Source organism: Orcinus orca, chromosome 8 (assembly GCF_937001465.1).
Source record: "Orcinus orca chromosome 8, mOrcOrc1.1, whole genome shotgun sequence".
Classification (NCBI taxonomy): Eukaryota; Metazoa; Chordata; class Mammalia; order Artiodactyla; family Delphinidae; genus Orcinus; species Orcinus orca.
Genome location: NC_064566.1, coordinates 9,232,066 through 9,248,193, shown reverse-complemented (window position 1 = coordinate 9,248,193; position 16,128 = coordinate 9,232,066). Strand labels below are relative to the sequence as shown.

General features: G+C 48.8%; 2 long non-coding RNA genes across 2 annotated transcripts in view; both read right to left on the bottom strand.

Annotated features, from left to right (window-relative positions):
* LOC125965163 (uncharacterized) overlaps positions 1-16,128 on the bottom strand; it is a 38,308-nt gene that overhangs the window by 5,434 nt on the left and 16,746 nt on the right. The window lies entirely within an intron of this gene.
* Positions 6,631-10,016, bottom strand: LOC117198369 (uncharacterized). The gene is made up of 2 exons (XR_004479507.2): positions 9,492-10,016; positions 6,631-7,495 (listed from the first exon to the last, which is right to left on the bottom strand). It is a non-coding gene; the product is annotated as an uncharacterized LOC117198369 (long non-coding RNA).

The following is a 16,128-nucleotide window of genomic DNA, read 5'->3' as shown; positions in this document are numbered from 1 at the left end:
AAAAATAAATTTCAAAAAGAAAGCCTACACCAAGAACTTACGCAAAGCTCTGGGTGGCGGTCAAAATTTTAGTGGTACATGACGAATATTTTGTTTTGTTGTTGTTTTTTTTTTTTTTTTGCAGTACACGGGCCTCTCACTGTTGTGGCCTCTCCCATTGCGGAGCACAGGCTCCGGACGCGCAGGCTGAGCGGCCATGGCTCGCGGGCCCAGCTGCTCCGCGGCATGTGGGATCTTCCCGGACCGGGGCACGAACCCGTGTCCCCTGCATCGGCAGGCGGACTCTCAACCACTGCGCCACTAGGGAAGCCCGATGACAAATATTTTTACTTTAACAGTTATGAACTTGTTTCAGTGCTTATTAGAAAAATTCTGGGTTTCATTTATGGTAATTACATAAAGATTTTTTTTTTCTAATTAAATGTAAGGTTTTTTTTTTAAATACGGTTTTTAAAATAAATCTATTTAAAGACAGTTATTAAACAAATAGTATACGATGGCATGTGGATGTGGCAGAAATTGTGATGATGGCACTGGAGTGACTTAAGCTTGGGCAACCCTGCCCTGGTCTTGTCACATCTTGAAGACAGCTGACCCCTGCCCTAGCCCCTGCAGGGCTGTGCCTCCCCCTCCCTCCTCTTATGCTGACCTGCCGTCCTCAGAGCCTCTTTCTCAATAGACTTGAAGATTGTAACCCAGTGGCCCTCCGGCTGTCTCTGCCCCTTTCCACATGTGGGTCAGTCACTTTTGGATTCTCTCTGCTTTCTGGTGATGAAAGAGTAATCCAGCAAGGCCGCTAAATGAACTAAAATCCACAAACAAGAGGCCAAGTGTGATGACAGAGAGGAATGAGGAAACCCCACCCCATTCTTTGGACACAGTCCTGGGCCTTCTGCCCCCAGCTGGCCTTACGAGGCACCAGCTGGGGAAACGCCAGCCCCGGGGTCCTCCGCTGAGGACCCCTCCCAGGCGCTGGTCTGTGGGCTGGACGATGTGCTCGAGGACCCTGCACTCTCCACCTCCTGCTGGGGACACAGTGGCAGGGAGCAACCTCATGGCTCAAAAGTCAAGAGCCCACAGGGAGTCCCATGTGTTCGACGGCCCCCTCTGCTCTCTCAGCCTCTGATGGTACTGCCTTCCTGGTGGGACAGGAAGGACTGCTCTTCCTTGTCAAATAGAGAAAGTTTTAAAAGAATACTCGTCAATGAGATTGGGAGGACTCACTCAAAGCCCCAGGGATATAATGATAAATAATAAGCTGGGATTTGAACCAGCCACCAAAACCCGGTGTCCCCAGAGATTCTCAGAAGACGGGAATGAAACGCTACCCGCCTGCGAGTGCCCGGCTGGCTGCTGCCTCCTTCTGGGCGCTGCCTCCCCCAGAGCTTGGCGGGTACCTGGCCAAGGAAGCCTGAGCCTCTGGGGCCATTGTTCTCCCTCAGAAGAGGATCTCAAAAGCAGAAGGAAATCAGAAACAGCCACACAATGAATACCAGATTCTCCTTTCTCCCTGCCTCGGCTGCCAAGAGATTAAGCAGGGCTGGCTGACAGCGCACCCCACCCAGCAGCTGTTCACCCTCCAGGACGTCCTCGCTACAGGAAAGGCTGCTCCCCCAGGCCTCACTGTTCTCTATTGATGTCCACAGTGTCCAATTTTCCTTCTCCAGATAGATGCTGGTTCCTCGAGGGCATAGACGCATCTGGGGCTTCCTTCCCACAAGGCACAACAGGGACAAGTTACAGGCGCTCTGTGTTTGTTGATTGAGTCGCTGATTGCCTCTGGGCACCCTCCTAAACACTTCACAGGTATAAACTCATTGACTCTCCACAGCCATCCCGTGCCAGAGAAATTATCGTTAGTCCCACTTTAGAGATGACGGAGTGGGGTCCAGGCGACCCAGCCAATGCGCAGGACTGATCCAATCATGGCAGCTTTCATGGGATCAAATGATTCTGTTCCTCACTTCTTACCAGCATCAGCCTCCCCCAGCGACTCCGTGAACGTGTGTGGAGCCCAAAGTCCTACCCCACGGGCTGGGTAAAGAGGGTGACCACACGGCAGACAGACATGTCCCCTTCAGAACCCACACCCCGAGGCAGCATGTGATGGGGATGGACAGGAAGGAGATTCTGAAGAGGAGACACACAGAACTAGTGTCAGTCTTACCAACTCAGCATCTGAACATTCCTGCTAAGAACTTTTTCTTAAAAATGCATTCTTTTTTCTGTTGGGGCTATTAGTCACTTCAACATAATATTGTGCGCTATGCCTCCTACGTAAGCAGACACGAGCTTCCGAGGTTGTGGAATATTGAGTTCATGCATCTAGTCAAACTGCTGTTTGCTTTTTGCTGCAGCCATAGCTACGATCTGAGTAAACAGAGGAGAAGGTTTGGCTCCCAGTTCTACGAGCTGGGCGCTGCGCCATCATCCCGTGAAACACAAGGGGAAGGATTTCGGAAGTGACAGGCCAGGGCTAACGGGGAAGAAAGTACCATCCTATTCCAGGGGCTACTGAGCAGGGTCCAAACTCCCCATAGAGGGGTGGTGACGGGGCAAGAAGGCATTCCCTTAATCCCTGTGAGAAGCCAGCACGTTTTATAACTGTGGGCAGCGGAGGGAGGAGACAAGCACCGTAACCCACCCCCCAGCAGATAAGCTCAGGCTTGGAAGGTGCCAGCGAACCCCAGCTTGTAAGTGGGGGACCCTGACCTGGCTCCCAAATCCTCTGCGTGCAGCCCAGGACTCTCCCTCTCCGCCCTGCTGCCCGTCGGCTACAGGATCTGGCAGCTCCATGCTGTGTGTGAAGTGACCTCCACCCTCTGGATTGCATCATGCAATAGCCATGCCCCTGACCACGTACTGGGTGGCTGCGTCCATCTGAACAAGAAAACTCAGGGATAGGCTTTGTCCTTGGACCTTCCGGTGTACGACCACAGGAACGTGATCTGTCTCTTTAGAGTCTATTATATCAGATGTTAAAATGATGGGTTGATGGAAAGATCAATATCATGAATTCAATCTCTAAGTGAGCCCATTGTCACATCAAGGAAAATAAGGAATCTCTGTCTCTCCTGGGAGTCTTCACCGTCCTCCCCACTTCCCTCCTCCTTCCCCCCAGTCTCAGAAGCATCTGAGTCTCTTCAGAAAAGCCTCCCCACTTGTTCCAGTAACAGCCACCACCTCTTGTGCACTGATCCCATTCCCATACTTCTTTCAGAACACAGGAATCAACTACCCCATCTTGCTTCAAAATCCCTACCCTCTCTCTCCTGCTGGCTTCTTTTGCTCCGCCTATAAACATCTTCAAGTCTGTCCCGGATGAAAAGTCAGACCTCCTGTGTCTGCCTCCTGTGCCCAGAGACCGTCCCATCTCTCCTCTTCGCTTTAACTCCAAACTTCCTGGTAGCCCACTTTCATCTCCTGAGCTTCTCCCAGGGATTCCTAAGCCCCTGCCGGGTGCAGCCCAGCCCGGCTACTCGATGGGAACTGCCTCTCAAGGGCCACAAATAGTCTACAAGCATCAAATCCAGCGGCCACTTCTCAACACCCATCCCATTTGACCTCTCCGTAGCAGTGAAGCCAACGGAAAAGACTCTTCCTTGTGAGATGTACTTGGGGCCAGCACTGCTTGTTGCTGACTCAAAGCCATTTCCCTTCTCCTTCGCTGGCAGAATCCCAGCTTAGTTCAAGGACAGGAAAGAGATTCTTTCATTTCAGCAAGATGGGCACAGCTTCTGGTCCAAGGGCAGCATGGGTCCTTTCTGACCAGCGGGATATAGGGGGAGATAAACGGGGGTCTTCTGGGGACAACCCCTCTACCACCACCCACCCCCACCAATACGAGGGAGCCGTGAGGACAATGTCTGCCCAGGTTGCTCCCTTTTCTGTCTTTGAACTCAGTCGTGGGAGGATGTGATGCCTGAAGCTGAGGGGAGATCAAAAGGACCTCAGTGGCACTGACCAGAGATTTGCTACTGACCATCTCAACCATGAGAAAAAGAATCCCTCGTACTCACAGACACAGAAAACAAACTAATGGTTACCAAAGGGGAAAGGGGGTGGGGGGAAGGATAAATTGAGAGGTTGGGATTAACATATACACACTATGTATAAAATAGATAACCAACAAGGACCTACTGTATAGCACAGGGAACTACACTCAATATTATGTAATAACTTATAAGGGAAAAGAACCTGAAAAAGAATATATATATTCTGAATTGCTGTGCTGTATACCTGAAACTTACACGATATTGTAAATCAACTATACTTTAATTTTTTAATTTTAAAAATAATCCCTCTTGTCTACATCACCACTGGACACTTTTGCTGTTACCTGCAACCAAAAGTATACCCTACCAATGTGGTACTCCTCTCTTTTTACTGACACTACCTCCCTATCCCTTGATCTCAAGTCCCCTTGACAGCCCCTCTGCCACCCCTTGACTATCAGCGTTTTCCTGGCCCCCTGTGCTCCTTAGGGGCATAGCCCCATCAGCCACCTGTTCATCGATTCAACAAATGCCTGTTGGCACCTTCTCTGTGCCAGGCTGCCCTATAGGCTTGCCACTCCAGTGGGGGAGACAAACAATGAACAAGATGAACAAGTGAAAATGTCAAGTTGTGAACAGTGAGCGCTCTGAGTGAAATGATTGGCTAAAGAGGATGATGAGGGGCTTCCCTGGTGGCGCAGTGGTTGGGAGTCCGCCTGCCAATGCAGGGGACACGGGTTCGATCCCTGGTCCTGTGGGACTCGAGGGACATTGTTCCAGCTAATGATTAAGAACTCTCCAGACAATAGGGGCTTCTTAGACAATGGGTGAATTTCCAGGATGTCCGGCCCCCTTCCGAGAAGGAGGGAGATAAACAAAATGTAAAAAAGGTATCTGTCAAAGAACCAATCAGGAAGCCTGGGACAGGTTCCCTCTCTGGTCCGAACAGAGGCTAAGAACCTATCATTAAAAAATCACAATTGAATCCACACTTTGCATAACAGGAAATTGAGACGTATAAAAATACATGTTCACGCCCTGGGGGGGTTCCTTCTCCGGCCTCCTGCGTGAGGACCAAGGAACCCCGGTGCACCGGCCTTCAATAAACCTCTTGCGTTTTGCATCGGCTTCCGACTCTTGTTGTTTCCTGGGCGAGTCGAAACTCCTAGGAGACCGCGAAAGTCTAACAGTCCGGGAGGATCCCACGTGCCTCAGAGCAGCGAAGCCCATGCACCACAACTACTGAGCCTGCGCTCTAGAGCTCTCGAGCCGCAAATGCTGAGCCCACGCGCCTAGGGCCCGTGCTTCGCAACGGGAGGGGCCACCGCAATGAGAAGCCTGCGCACCACAACGAAGGGTAGACCCCTCTCGCCGCAACTAGAGAAAGGCCCGCGTGCAGCAACGAAGACCCAGCGCTGCCATAAATAAATAAAAATAAATAAAGAGGACGATGAGAAGGATGTTGAGTGATGGGAGGCGGGAAGTCAGATGAAGGTGAGATCCAGGATAGAAAAGTGTGAGCCATGGGATGGTGGTGATTGTCATGCGAAGTGCAGTTGGAAATCACTGGGTAAGAGGATTAACAGTCAAATTTGTGTTCCTAAAACAAATGGCTGGAATTTGGAGCCAGAGTGGAAGCAGGAGCCCAGTGAGGACTCACAGTCTCCCAGATGAGAGAGGGTGGTGGCTTGGCCTTGGATGGTGGCAGTAGACATGGAGAGAGATGGTGTGTTTCCTTTGTGATGTAGTCCCAAGATGCACATGATGGGACTTGCTGGTGAGTGGGATACAAGGGATGAGGAAAAGGGAGGCATGGAGGATGACACTCATATGTTCTACCTTGGACACAAGGGAGAGTAGCACAATTTACTGAGATGGAGAAAAGAATTTGGGAGTGAGGGAGGCAAGCCATTTTTGGAGTTTCATTTTGGAAATGCTGAGTTTGAAATGCCTCCAGAGACATCCAAGTGAAGGGGGCAAGGCTGGAGCTCAAGGAATTGAGAATTTGGAGATTATCAGCCTAGAAACGGTCTTTAAAGTCACAGGAATTGATGCGATCCATTGAGTAAAGCATAGAAAGAATAGAATAGGGCTTTTCAAGTTAGAAGTATCAGTTATTTTTCACTTCCTCTCTTCTCTTCATGTGTTAGAATGCCACATCCTATTAGTTCTAAATTCAGAACACTTCTTAAAGCTGTCCTCTCTCCCTTGCCATGGCTCGTGCCCTTCCAGCCTTCACCGTGCCTCCCCTGGAGATTTTCAACCAACACCTGGCCTTTGGTCCCTCCAGTTCACCCTTCACTCTGTCACCTGTGGGGTCTGCCTCTGCTCAGCTGGAGCAAAACTGAAACCAGAGCGTCCAGGAGGGGACCACAGAGAAGCAGTCGTGGAACGACACCAGGCTGGAATGGCGTCACCTAGACCTGAGCTGGAGAGGCACCAGCAACAGAGAGAGAACCAGGTGCCCAGGTCAGTAACCACGGCAACCGGGGAGGGCGCGGCAGATGCTGGCCATACATCCTATTAAGCATCCATCTCTGGCCGGGGTTGGCTTTATTGGCACAGTTCACTCGCACCAGCCAATACCCAGCATGCCAGGGGGCCCTCTCTAAAGCAGACAATAGCAACAATAACAAAAATAGCAATGGCTAACGTTTATTGAGCACTTACAACGTGCCAGGCACCGTGCCAAACACTTCACGTATGGTCCCTCATTTAATAACACAACCCTATCTACAAGGCAAGGGGAAAACTGAGGCTAAGGAAGAACAGCTTGTAGGGGGTGGGGGGGCTGGAACTGGATGCAGGCAGCCCCTCTCTGGAGCCAGAGGTCCTACCCACGATGCTGCACAGCCTGTTCCTTTGCATTGTCTGCAGAAGGGGTTAGTGGATTAAGGGTCTGTTAGATTCCTGTAGTTTCTTGCTAGTTGCTATTATTTGAGGGGTGGGGAAGGTGGGAAGGAACTGGCAGAACAGTCTCCTAGCGACCGCCTCATTAGAACCATCACAGTCCCTGCCATGTTTTTATCTTGGAGACCCAGCTAGTCAATAGCAGAGCCAGGATTTGAACCCAGGACTTGAACTTGGCACTGCACCACCGTCTTCCAAGAAGGTCACAGTCTGGTGTCCACAGGAGGGGAGAGAGCCCTCAGGGGGGTTTCAGCTCACCCAGAGGAGTGGGGACTGGAGGAGACTGGAAGCAGGAGCTGGAGTTTGAATTGTAGGTCCGGATGTAGGGGCGCCGCTCCTGGAACACATCACAGCAAGAGGACTGTGTCTAAACGCACTGCCATGTGCCCAGTCAGAAGCTCTAAGTTAACTCTGAGGCCACCAAAGGGTCTGGAAAGAATACCATCTTCCACCACCAGCCAGCGCCCTCAGAATGACCATGGACAGAGAGACTGTGGAAAACCAAACCATCGAAATAACAACGCGAGGTGTGAATAAGAAGACCAGGAACTATACTCAATATTCAGTAATAAACTATAAGGGAAAAGAATCTGAAAAAAAGAATATATATATATCTGAGTCACTTTGCTGTACACCTGAAACTAACACAACATTGTAAGTTAACTATACTTCAATTAGAAAAAGAAAAAAAAAGGACATCTCTGCCACTTTATCCTTTGGCATCAGGGACAAGGGAGCATCCCCGAACCCAGAGGATAAGTGAGCCCTTTACGGCCACCCGACCTCCAGGTCCTGTTCCACCAACCCTATCACTAAGGGCCCTTGAGGACACCAGAGCATCACTTCATCTTAGAATAAGGCTTAGCTTGTAAGCGACAGCAGTGACAGCTGCCCACCAAGAATAAGGACAGGGCTACTTCCTCACCGCCCGGGGCCAGAACATCAGAGCCGCAAGGGGCTTTAGTGATGGTCCCCCTCAGTCCCCTCACCAGAGGGGTCACCCGGTGCAGGGGTGTTTTGAGACAGGAGAGTCTGATGTGAGCCTCAGGCGATGGCCATTTCTGGCAACTAACCCACCCTCTGTGCAGACCCCCTGCCAAAGCATGCCACGTCAGCCCTCATAATGAACAAAGCCAAGCTTTGTAAGCACTGAATGACTTTGGAGGGTGGGAGGAGGGAAAAACATTGGCCAGTACTCACGTTACTCACTTTACAGCTCTGATTTCGTTCCCCTGCGTATCAGAGGGAGCTCTGGCTCTACCTGGCTCCTGCCTGTGTCAGAAGAGGAGGAGCTGACTCTGTCTCCTCCATTTCCCCAAGCCTAGCAGGTGTGGAACCTGAACCACCTGCCCCAGACCCACCTGGGGGCCTGATCACATCAAATTCCTGGCCCCCCCTTCAGATCTACTGACTCAGACCCTCCAGGATGGGGCCCAGGAATCTGTATGTGTCCAGAACCCCAGCTGATTCTGAGACTCACTGCCGTGCCGACTCCTTTATTTAACCGTGGCCCGTCCCACTGGGGAAATCAGCCAGGCCCTGATGGGGACCACAGGGAGGGGAACCAACCATCCTGGTGTGGACTGAGGGGTTTCCTGGGACATGCGACTTCCAGGGCTAAAGCCAGGACAGTCCAGGGCAAGCCGGGATGCCTGGTTATCCTATAGCCCCTTCAAAACCCCACGCAAGGACGCATATCCAAATCACTCCAAATCACTCGTACTTGGGATTGGAATGGTGTTGGGATGCTCTCAGAGCCGAACGTGAGCGTGGGTGATATGCTGAGATTTCACAACGCTTCAAAGGAAAAAAGGAAGTCAGAGCATGAGGAACTGACTCAGGGGCTCTAGAAAAGGGCCCATCTTCCCCAGACTGTCCCCTCCCCAAAACCTACCATTGCCACTGTGTGCTGAAAGAAGCAAACACCTACGCTGAGCTGACTGTTCCCTCAGGATCAGAGGGGTCACCCTGGGCAGGAGGTCATGAGAATCATGGGGTTCAGAGGAGAACCAGAACGTCTCCTGGAGATCAGACAGCCCTGGTCCCCCATTTCTCAGATGAGAAAACTAAGGTCCAGAGGACCACATGATTGGCAGGGTCACACAGCTAACAGCCCAAAGGTGACCTCAGTCTTCCTGTTCTCCACACTCCTCCACAAGCCCTTCTGCTGGGCAAAAAAAAATGACCCGTGCAGGAAGGGAAACTAGAAATATTAATTGAGGAGGGGGCTGGACGCATAGACTGATCAGAGCAAAAGAGTGTGTGAGGGATCATGGTGCTCTAACCCACGTTACAGATGAGGAAACTGAGGCACACAGAGGTCCAAGGTAGTTCCCACGGTTACATACAGGAAACCTGTCTTGCAGGTCACTTAATGCCTGTCCACAGTGGCTATAGAAGTGGATTCTGCAGCAGATCTTAAGGTTTGCTGTATCTGAAATGAGGGACTCACGTGACAGTGTCCAGCAGAAATGTTGGCTGGACCACAAAGAGCTGGACACTTGGATCCAGAGACCCTGTCCCGAAGCCTTCAGCCTGGGAGAGCTTTCCCAGAAAGAGTGCATACCCCGGCCAAGTGGGGCTTACCTTGGAGAGGGCATCGGGGGTGACGCCCACTTTTCCCTTTCAACAGTTTTGAGTTGTCTGAAATAATTGGTAAAAACTTGGCTTTTTTGTCATATCTTTAAAAAATGATCATACAGCCCAGGGAACAGTATTCACTATCTTGTAATAAACTATAATGGAAAAGAATTTTTTTTAATATATATGTGTAACCAAATCACTTTGCTGTACACCTGAACCTAACACAGTATTGTAAACCAACTATCCTTCAATAAAAAAAGAAAAAAATGATTCAAGGGAAAATAAGCCTTTCTTTAGTGGATAGAGAAGAGCAGGAAGCTAAGCCCTGAGCTTTGGAAGCAGAGAGGTGAGGACAGTGGGATTTTAAGGTTGAGGATGAGATTACAGAAAGAAGATGAGGGCTTCCCTGGTGGCGCAGTGGCTGAGAATCCGCCTGCCAATGCAAGGGACACGGGTTCGAGCCCTGGTCCGGGAAGATCCCACATGCCGCGGAGCAACTCAGCCCGTGCACCACAACTATTGAGCCTGCGCTCTAGAGCCCGCAGGCCACAACTACTGAGCCAGTGTGCCACAACTACTGAAGCTTGTGCACCTGGACCCCAAGCTCCAAAACAACAGAAGCCACGACAATGAGAAGCCCGCGCACCGCGATCAAGAATAGCCTCTGCTCACTGCAACTAAAGAAAGCCCGTGCACAGCAGCAAAGATGCAACACAGCCAAAAATAAAAAGGAAATAAATAAATAAATTTATTAAAAAAAAAAAAGAAAGAAAGAAGATCAAAGGATCCCCCACTAACTGGAGGGAAGGTGGTTGGGGTGTCCTGGAGAGGGGGTGTCTGTATCGCAGTAGGGTTGGAATCTAAATTGCCTTTTTAAGCACATTAAGATTATTTAATCTGGAGATCATAAGACATTTCCAATTTTCATACTCAAGAGTAAGAGAAGGACAATACCTAAGGATTTTAGAACTAATTTCTAAAAAAGTGTTTTGAGTTCTCCATAATTGAGAATTCAAAAATATTCCCTCCAAGTCCATGACAAAATGGGAACAATCTTCCAGGAATGGACATCTCTGTGGTTGGCCCAGTAAAACCTTGGCGTTGTGGAACCCTCGGGGAATGAATGAGTCACTTTATAGAGCAGAATTTCCTGAATGGCTGAAGATGAAACCTTTAAGGGATAGACATTTAAAGTTTTAAATAGAAGTCTTTCTAAAACGGCCTCTTGGCCTCCTGCATTCTAAAACAGGGTAGCTGGGACCTCGTCTCAGCAACCCCATTGCTAGGTGGCACCCTAGGGCTTAAGAGGGCCTGAAACTACTCCACTTTCAGTATCTCACATGCAGAACTTTCCCTCTATAACCCTCCTACACTGCTGGTAGGAATGTAAGTTGGTGCAGCCACTATGGAAAACAGTGTGGAGCTTCCTCAGAAAACTAAAAATAGAATTAACATATGATTCAGCAATATTCCCGGACAAAACTATAATTCAAAAAGATACACGCACGCTTATGTTCATAGCAGCACTATTCACAATAGCCAAGACATGGAAACAACCTAAATGTCCATCGACAGATGAATGGATAAAGAAGATGTGGTACATATATACAATGGAATACTACTCAGCCATAAAAAAAGAACGAAATAATGCCACTTGCAGCTACGTGGATGCCACTAGAGATTATCATGCTAAGTTAAGTAAGTCAGAAAGACAAATACCATATGATATCACTTATATGTGGAATCTAAAACATGGCACAAATGAACCTATCTACAAAACAGAAACAGACTCACAGACATAGAGAACAGACTTGTGGTTGCCAAGGGGGAGGTTGATGGGGGAGGGAAGTGTGGGATTAGCAGATGTAAACTATTATATATAGGATGGATAAAAAACAAGGACCTACTGTATAGCACAGGGAACTATATTCAATATCCTGGGATAAACCATCATGGAAAAGAATATTAAAAAAAGAATGTGTGTGTGTGTATAACTGAGTCACTTTTCTGTACAGCTGAGATTGCCACAACATGGTAAATCAATTATACTTCAAAAAAATAATTACCAAAAAAAAAGAACTTTCCCTCTATAACCACAGACCCCCGCCCAGCCACCGGCTGTTCCTCACTCCCACCACACCTGCCCTCCCCTCTCATTTCATCTCTGGTCTCTAGCCCTACACCTCATCCCTCCTTAGGACTAACAGTTATTGAAAACGCAGCTGCCACGCCCAGTGGGTCAGCAGTTTTCTCTGTCCCTATTTATTAAAGCTACAGAACTGAAAACTACTGAAGAAAGTCATGGAAGTGTGTTATAAATTATCATAGCAACGGCCCATGTTCATTCAACATAGGACACTTTCATTTATAAATTATTATAAATCACTTACACCCCCGAAGTAACCAGCACAGGCAGTTTTAGCCACATTTTTTTGTTTTTTTTTTTTTTAGCCACATTTTTATGATAAACTAAGGTCTACAGGTTAGAGGAGCTTCATAAGGTCACCTGACCAATAAATGGCGGGTGGATAACGTGAATCCAGGTCCTCTCACTCCAAATCCACATATTTTGCTACTTTTTGAATCACCAACTCTGAAAATATCTGCTCTCTAAAATCTGCCAAAAGAATGGGCAGAATAAGTAAAAACTGGCAATCCAGCTGAGCTCCTTTGATATGAAGGTCAGTGGAATCAAGCCTGAAAATGACTTTTTACTCCCATGAGTGTTAAATCGTTGCTCATGCAAATCACTGTAATTGTTCATTGCAAAGAAGTGTTGGGTATACACAAGCCACCAACGCATTTCTGCGGATGAACCAAAGGGTGATGTGGTTTTAAAGGGTTTGCACTATAAGTGTGAGCAGTCCCTAATGGGAGAAATCCAAGGTGAGGGTGAAGGTGTCATTCTCTCTGTTTTTATCTCCAAGTCCTATAGACCAGGAATGTGTTTCTAATGATGTATCCATCTTTAGCTATTCCAGGACAACACAAAAGTGCCTTACGTTGAAACAGTTAATTATACAGAATATTAGCCATCTGGATTTTTGCAACCCTTATCACGCCTCGCCTCACTAGAACGTTCCAAGAAGACAAGGACTTGATTTTGCTCATTGCTATGCCCAGGGTCTGGAACAGAATGGGCTTTCAATAAATACTGGTTAGATCAATGAATGAAATAAAAACGTATCAATTCAAACATGCCGGGACTTCCTTTGTGGCGCAGCGGTTAAGAATCCGCCTGCCAATGCAGGGGACATGGGTCCGAGCCCTGGTCCGGGAAGACCCCACATGCCACGGAGCAGCTAAGCCCGTGTGCTACAACTACTGAGCCTGTGCTCTAAAGCCCGCATGCCACAAGTACTGAAGCCCGTGGGCCTAGAGTCCGTGCTCCGCGACAAGAGAAGCCACTGCAATGAGAAGCCCACGCACCGCAACGAAGAGTAGCCCCCGTTCACCGCAACTAGAGAAAGCCCGCACGCAGCAACAAAGACCCAACGCAGCCAAAAATAAAAGTAAAATAAAAAATTTTTAAATATCCCTGATCCAGTATTTGTGATCGTTTAAACAGAGGCTATTAAGCAAATTGATCGTATATCTAAAATGAGGAAGCATTTAAACTATGTGGGATAATAAACTATTTACAAACAACATGCCTGCTAATTATGAATCATTTGTATACTCATTAAGGTCCCCAAGTTTCTCTTCTAAAAGACCTAGTTTACTTGGTGGTTATGCAAAGCCTAGGTCCTTCCTCTCAGCTTAGTTCAATTACACTTAGTATAGTCTTCAAAGTAATATAATTGCATTTCTTTAAAAGAAAATTCATATTCTACAATTCAAACTTTTGCAGTGATCTCACCAGAAAGCATATCCTATAAACATCTTAAATTCTCGATGGCTAGCCCAGCATTCCAAAAATGCATCTTGAAACACTCAAGCCTTTTGACACTGAGGAATGCATGCTAGCAGCTGTAGTTGGTTGGAAAAAGAAAGATGGACACGCTCTCAGGCAGTTTCCACATACCCTGCTAGAACTTGCTGCAGTGTCTTTCTTTCCTCCATGTATCTATCGAGTGGCCCAGATCTGCCATTTTCACCATCAAATTGTTGCACATGCTTTACTCTTCTGAAGTTCAGTTCAGCTCAGTAAACATTTCCTGCAGCCTGATCCTGGGTCAGACGCAGCCCCGGTACTGAGGGCTCAAGGATGAGAAAACATGTAGTCCCTCCCCTCCAGAATCTTCTTCCATTGGGGAGAATTATATGAGTTATATTCCTTATATTGGGATTATATTGACATAACCAGACTGTAATGAGAGCTATGGGCTCTCACAGCATAACGGGCTGTGTGGGTACAAGTAAAGGAACAGGTCATTCCACAAGAGGGAGAGGTGTCAGGGACAGAGAAGGTGACACGTGAAACCATTCAAGTTTACAAAGTGGACAACACGGGGAAAGCAGAAAGTACAGCTCATCCACGTATGAGCGCTGGATCATAAACCAAAAATTACACGGAAAAACCCCATAGAGATTAGAAAACACTCCTGTAACTAGGGCTCTGGTTCCTAGCCACCAAAACCACAAAAGTTGAGAAGTTTAAAACTCATCGCATCATCCAATTGCTTTGTCATGCAGCCACAGAGAGAGGCTTGAGTGCTGAGTAAAGGGTCCAATGAGTGGCCATCGCAGGTGGGCAGGTCAATAACTTTGTGAATGACCATTTGCAGCAGATCATCATCTCCTGACAATCTTCAACTCATCTCTGTTCTTTCCGGGTGGGGGAGGGGGTAGCAGTGGGACTTCTAAACAGCCCAGTTATCCACAATAACCCTGTGCTAACCCAGTTGGTGAATGTCAATTCAATACATAGATAATACGAGATAATGGGTCTGTTGCAACCCCTCGGGCCTAACCCTCCCTGCCACGCCCCAGATGCCGGCTCCACCAGTGGTCTACCACTGCAAGTTAAAGAACTTCTGAGCTTATTTGCACCACTACGGGAGAAGTTGGGCATGAGCTTCAACCTCCTGCAGCCATAGGGATGAGGACAAAAGGGTCACCATCTGGAACTATGGGGATGCCGGCAGTCCTTGCAGCAGTGCTTTCTGGCTGCAAGCACGGTTCGAGCTACCCTAGAGCAGGACTTCCCTGGTGGTTAAGTGGTCCAGTGGTTAAGACTCCACGCTCCCAATGCAGGGGGCCCAGGTTCGATCAGGGAACTAGATCCCACATGCCGCAACTAAAGATCCTGTGTGCCGCAACTAAGACTCGGTGCAGCCAAATAAAGAAATATTTAAAAAAAAAAAAAGCTACCATTGAGCAGAGTGTCTCGAAGCGACATTTCAGACATTTCGTGCTGGGACTTCCCTGGTGGTCCAGTGGGTAAGACTCCGCGCTCCCGATGCAGGGGGCCTGGACCCGGTTTCGATCCCTGGTCGGGAATCTAGATCCCATATGCTACAACTAAGAAGTCCGCATGCTGCAACTACAGACCCCTCGTGCCACAACTAAGACTTGGCGCAGCCAAAATAAAATAAAAAATAAAACCATTTTGCGCTGGATAATTCTTTGCTGTGGGAGACGGGTCTGTGCACTGTAGGATGTTTAGCCCCATCCCTTGTGTCTCAGTCGGTTTAGGCTGGTATGACAAACACTGTATACCATAGACGGGGTGGCTTAAACGACAGTAATCTGTCTCACAGCTGTGGAAGCTGAAAGTCTGAGATCAGAGTGCCAGCATGGTAGGGTTCTGGTAAGAACCCTCTTCCCGGTTTGCCGACGACCTCTTAGTCATATGGCTGAGAGAAAGAGAGGTTGAAACCAAGCAGAAGACGTGGCACGGGCTCAGGCTGGCAAGGGGACCACCCACCAGCGCCCACCCTCACTACCCGTGTTATCAGTACACCCTGCGGCTACAAGTCCTCCACCTCCTCTCCGAGTCTGTATTTGCGTTACTGTGAAAAAAACAAACAGTCGGGGCAAATCACAGCCCCACCAGAAACCTCTGCGCTATGCTGGGTATTGATTGGCCGCTTAATCTGTGCCAAGCACTGTTCTAAGCCCTTGCAGGAATTCTCTCATTTAATCCTTACGACACACCTATGCGATTGGTACTGTAACTATAAATGTCATAAATGGGGAAAGAGAGGTACAGAGACGGAGGGAGACCGGCCCGGGGCCAGGCAACCAATAGTAGGCCAGGCAGACCGCAGCCAGGTCGGGGCGGGAGAGTGCGATGCGTGCGCAGGCGCAGTGTATGCGCGCCTCACCTCCATCCTCCTTAGCAGTTAGGAGAAAGAGAAGCTAAGAAGAAACGGGGAGCCTTCCCTGAACTGACCAGTCCACACAATTGTCCCTCCCGTCCTCCCGCCCTGAGCTCTTAGGCCTTGGTCAACACCCTACCCTAAGCAATGCCTGCCAGAAACCAGCCACTGCCCACCCCAGGGTCCCTCTGACACCATACCGTCACCTCCCACTTCCTACCTCTCCACCAGCACTCCCTGACTCATCCCAGCCCTCCCATGCATATAAACTCAGCCAGCAAAGCCTGTGCCAGGAAGGCGTTTCCCCTCACCCGCCTCCCAGCCTCTGCCGGAATTCCTCAGAGAGGTCCAGACCCCTACATGAGGATGGCCAGGGG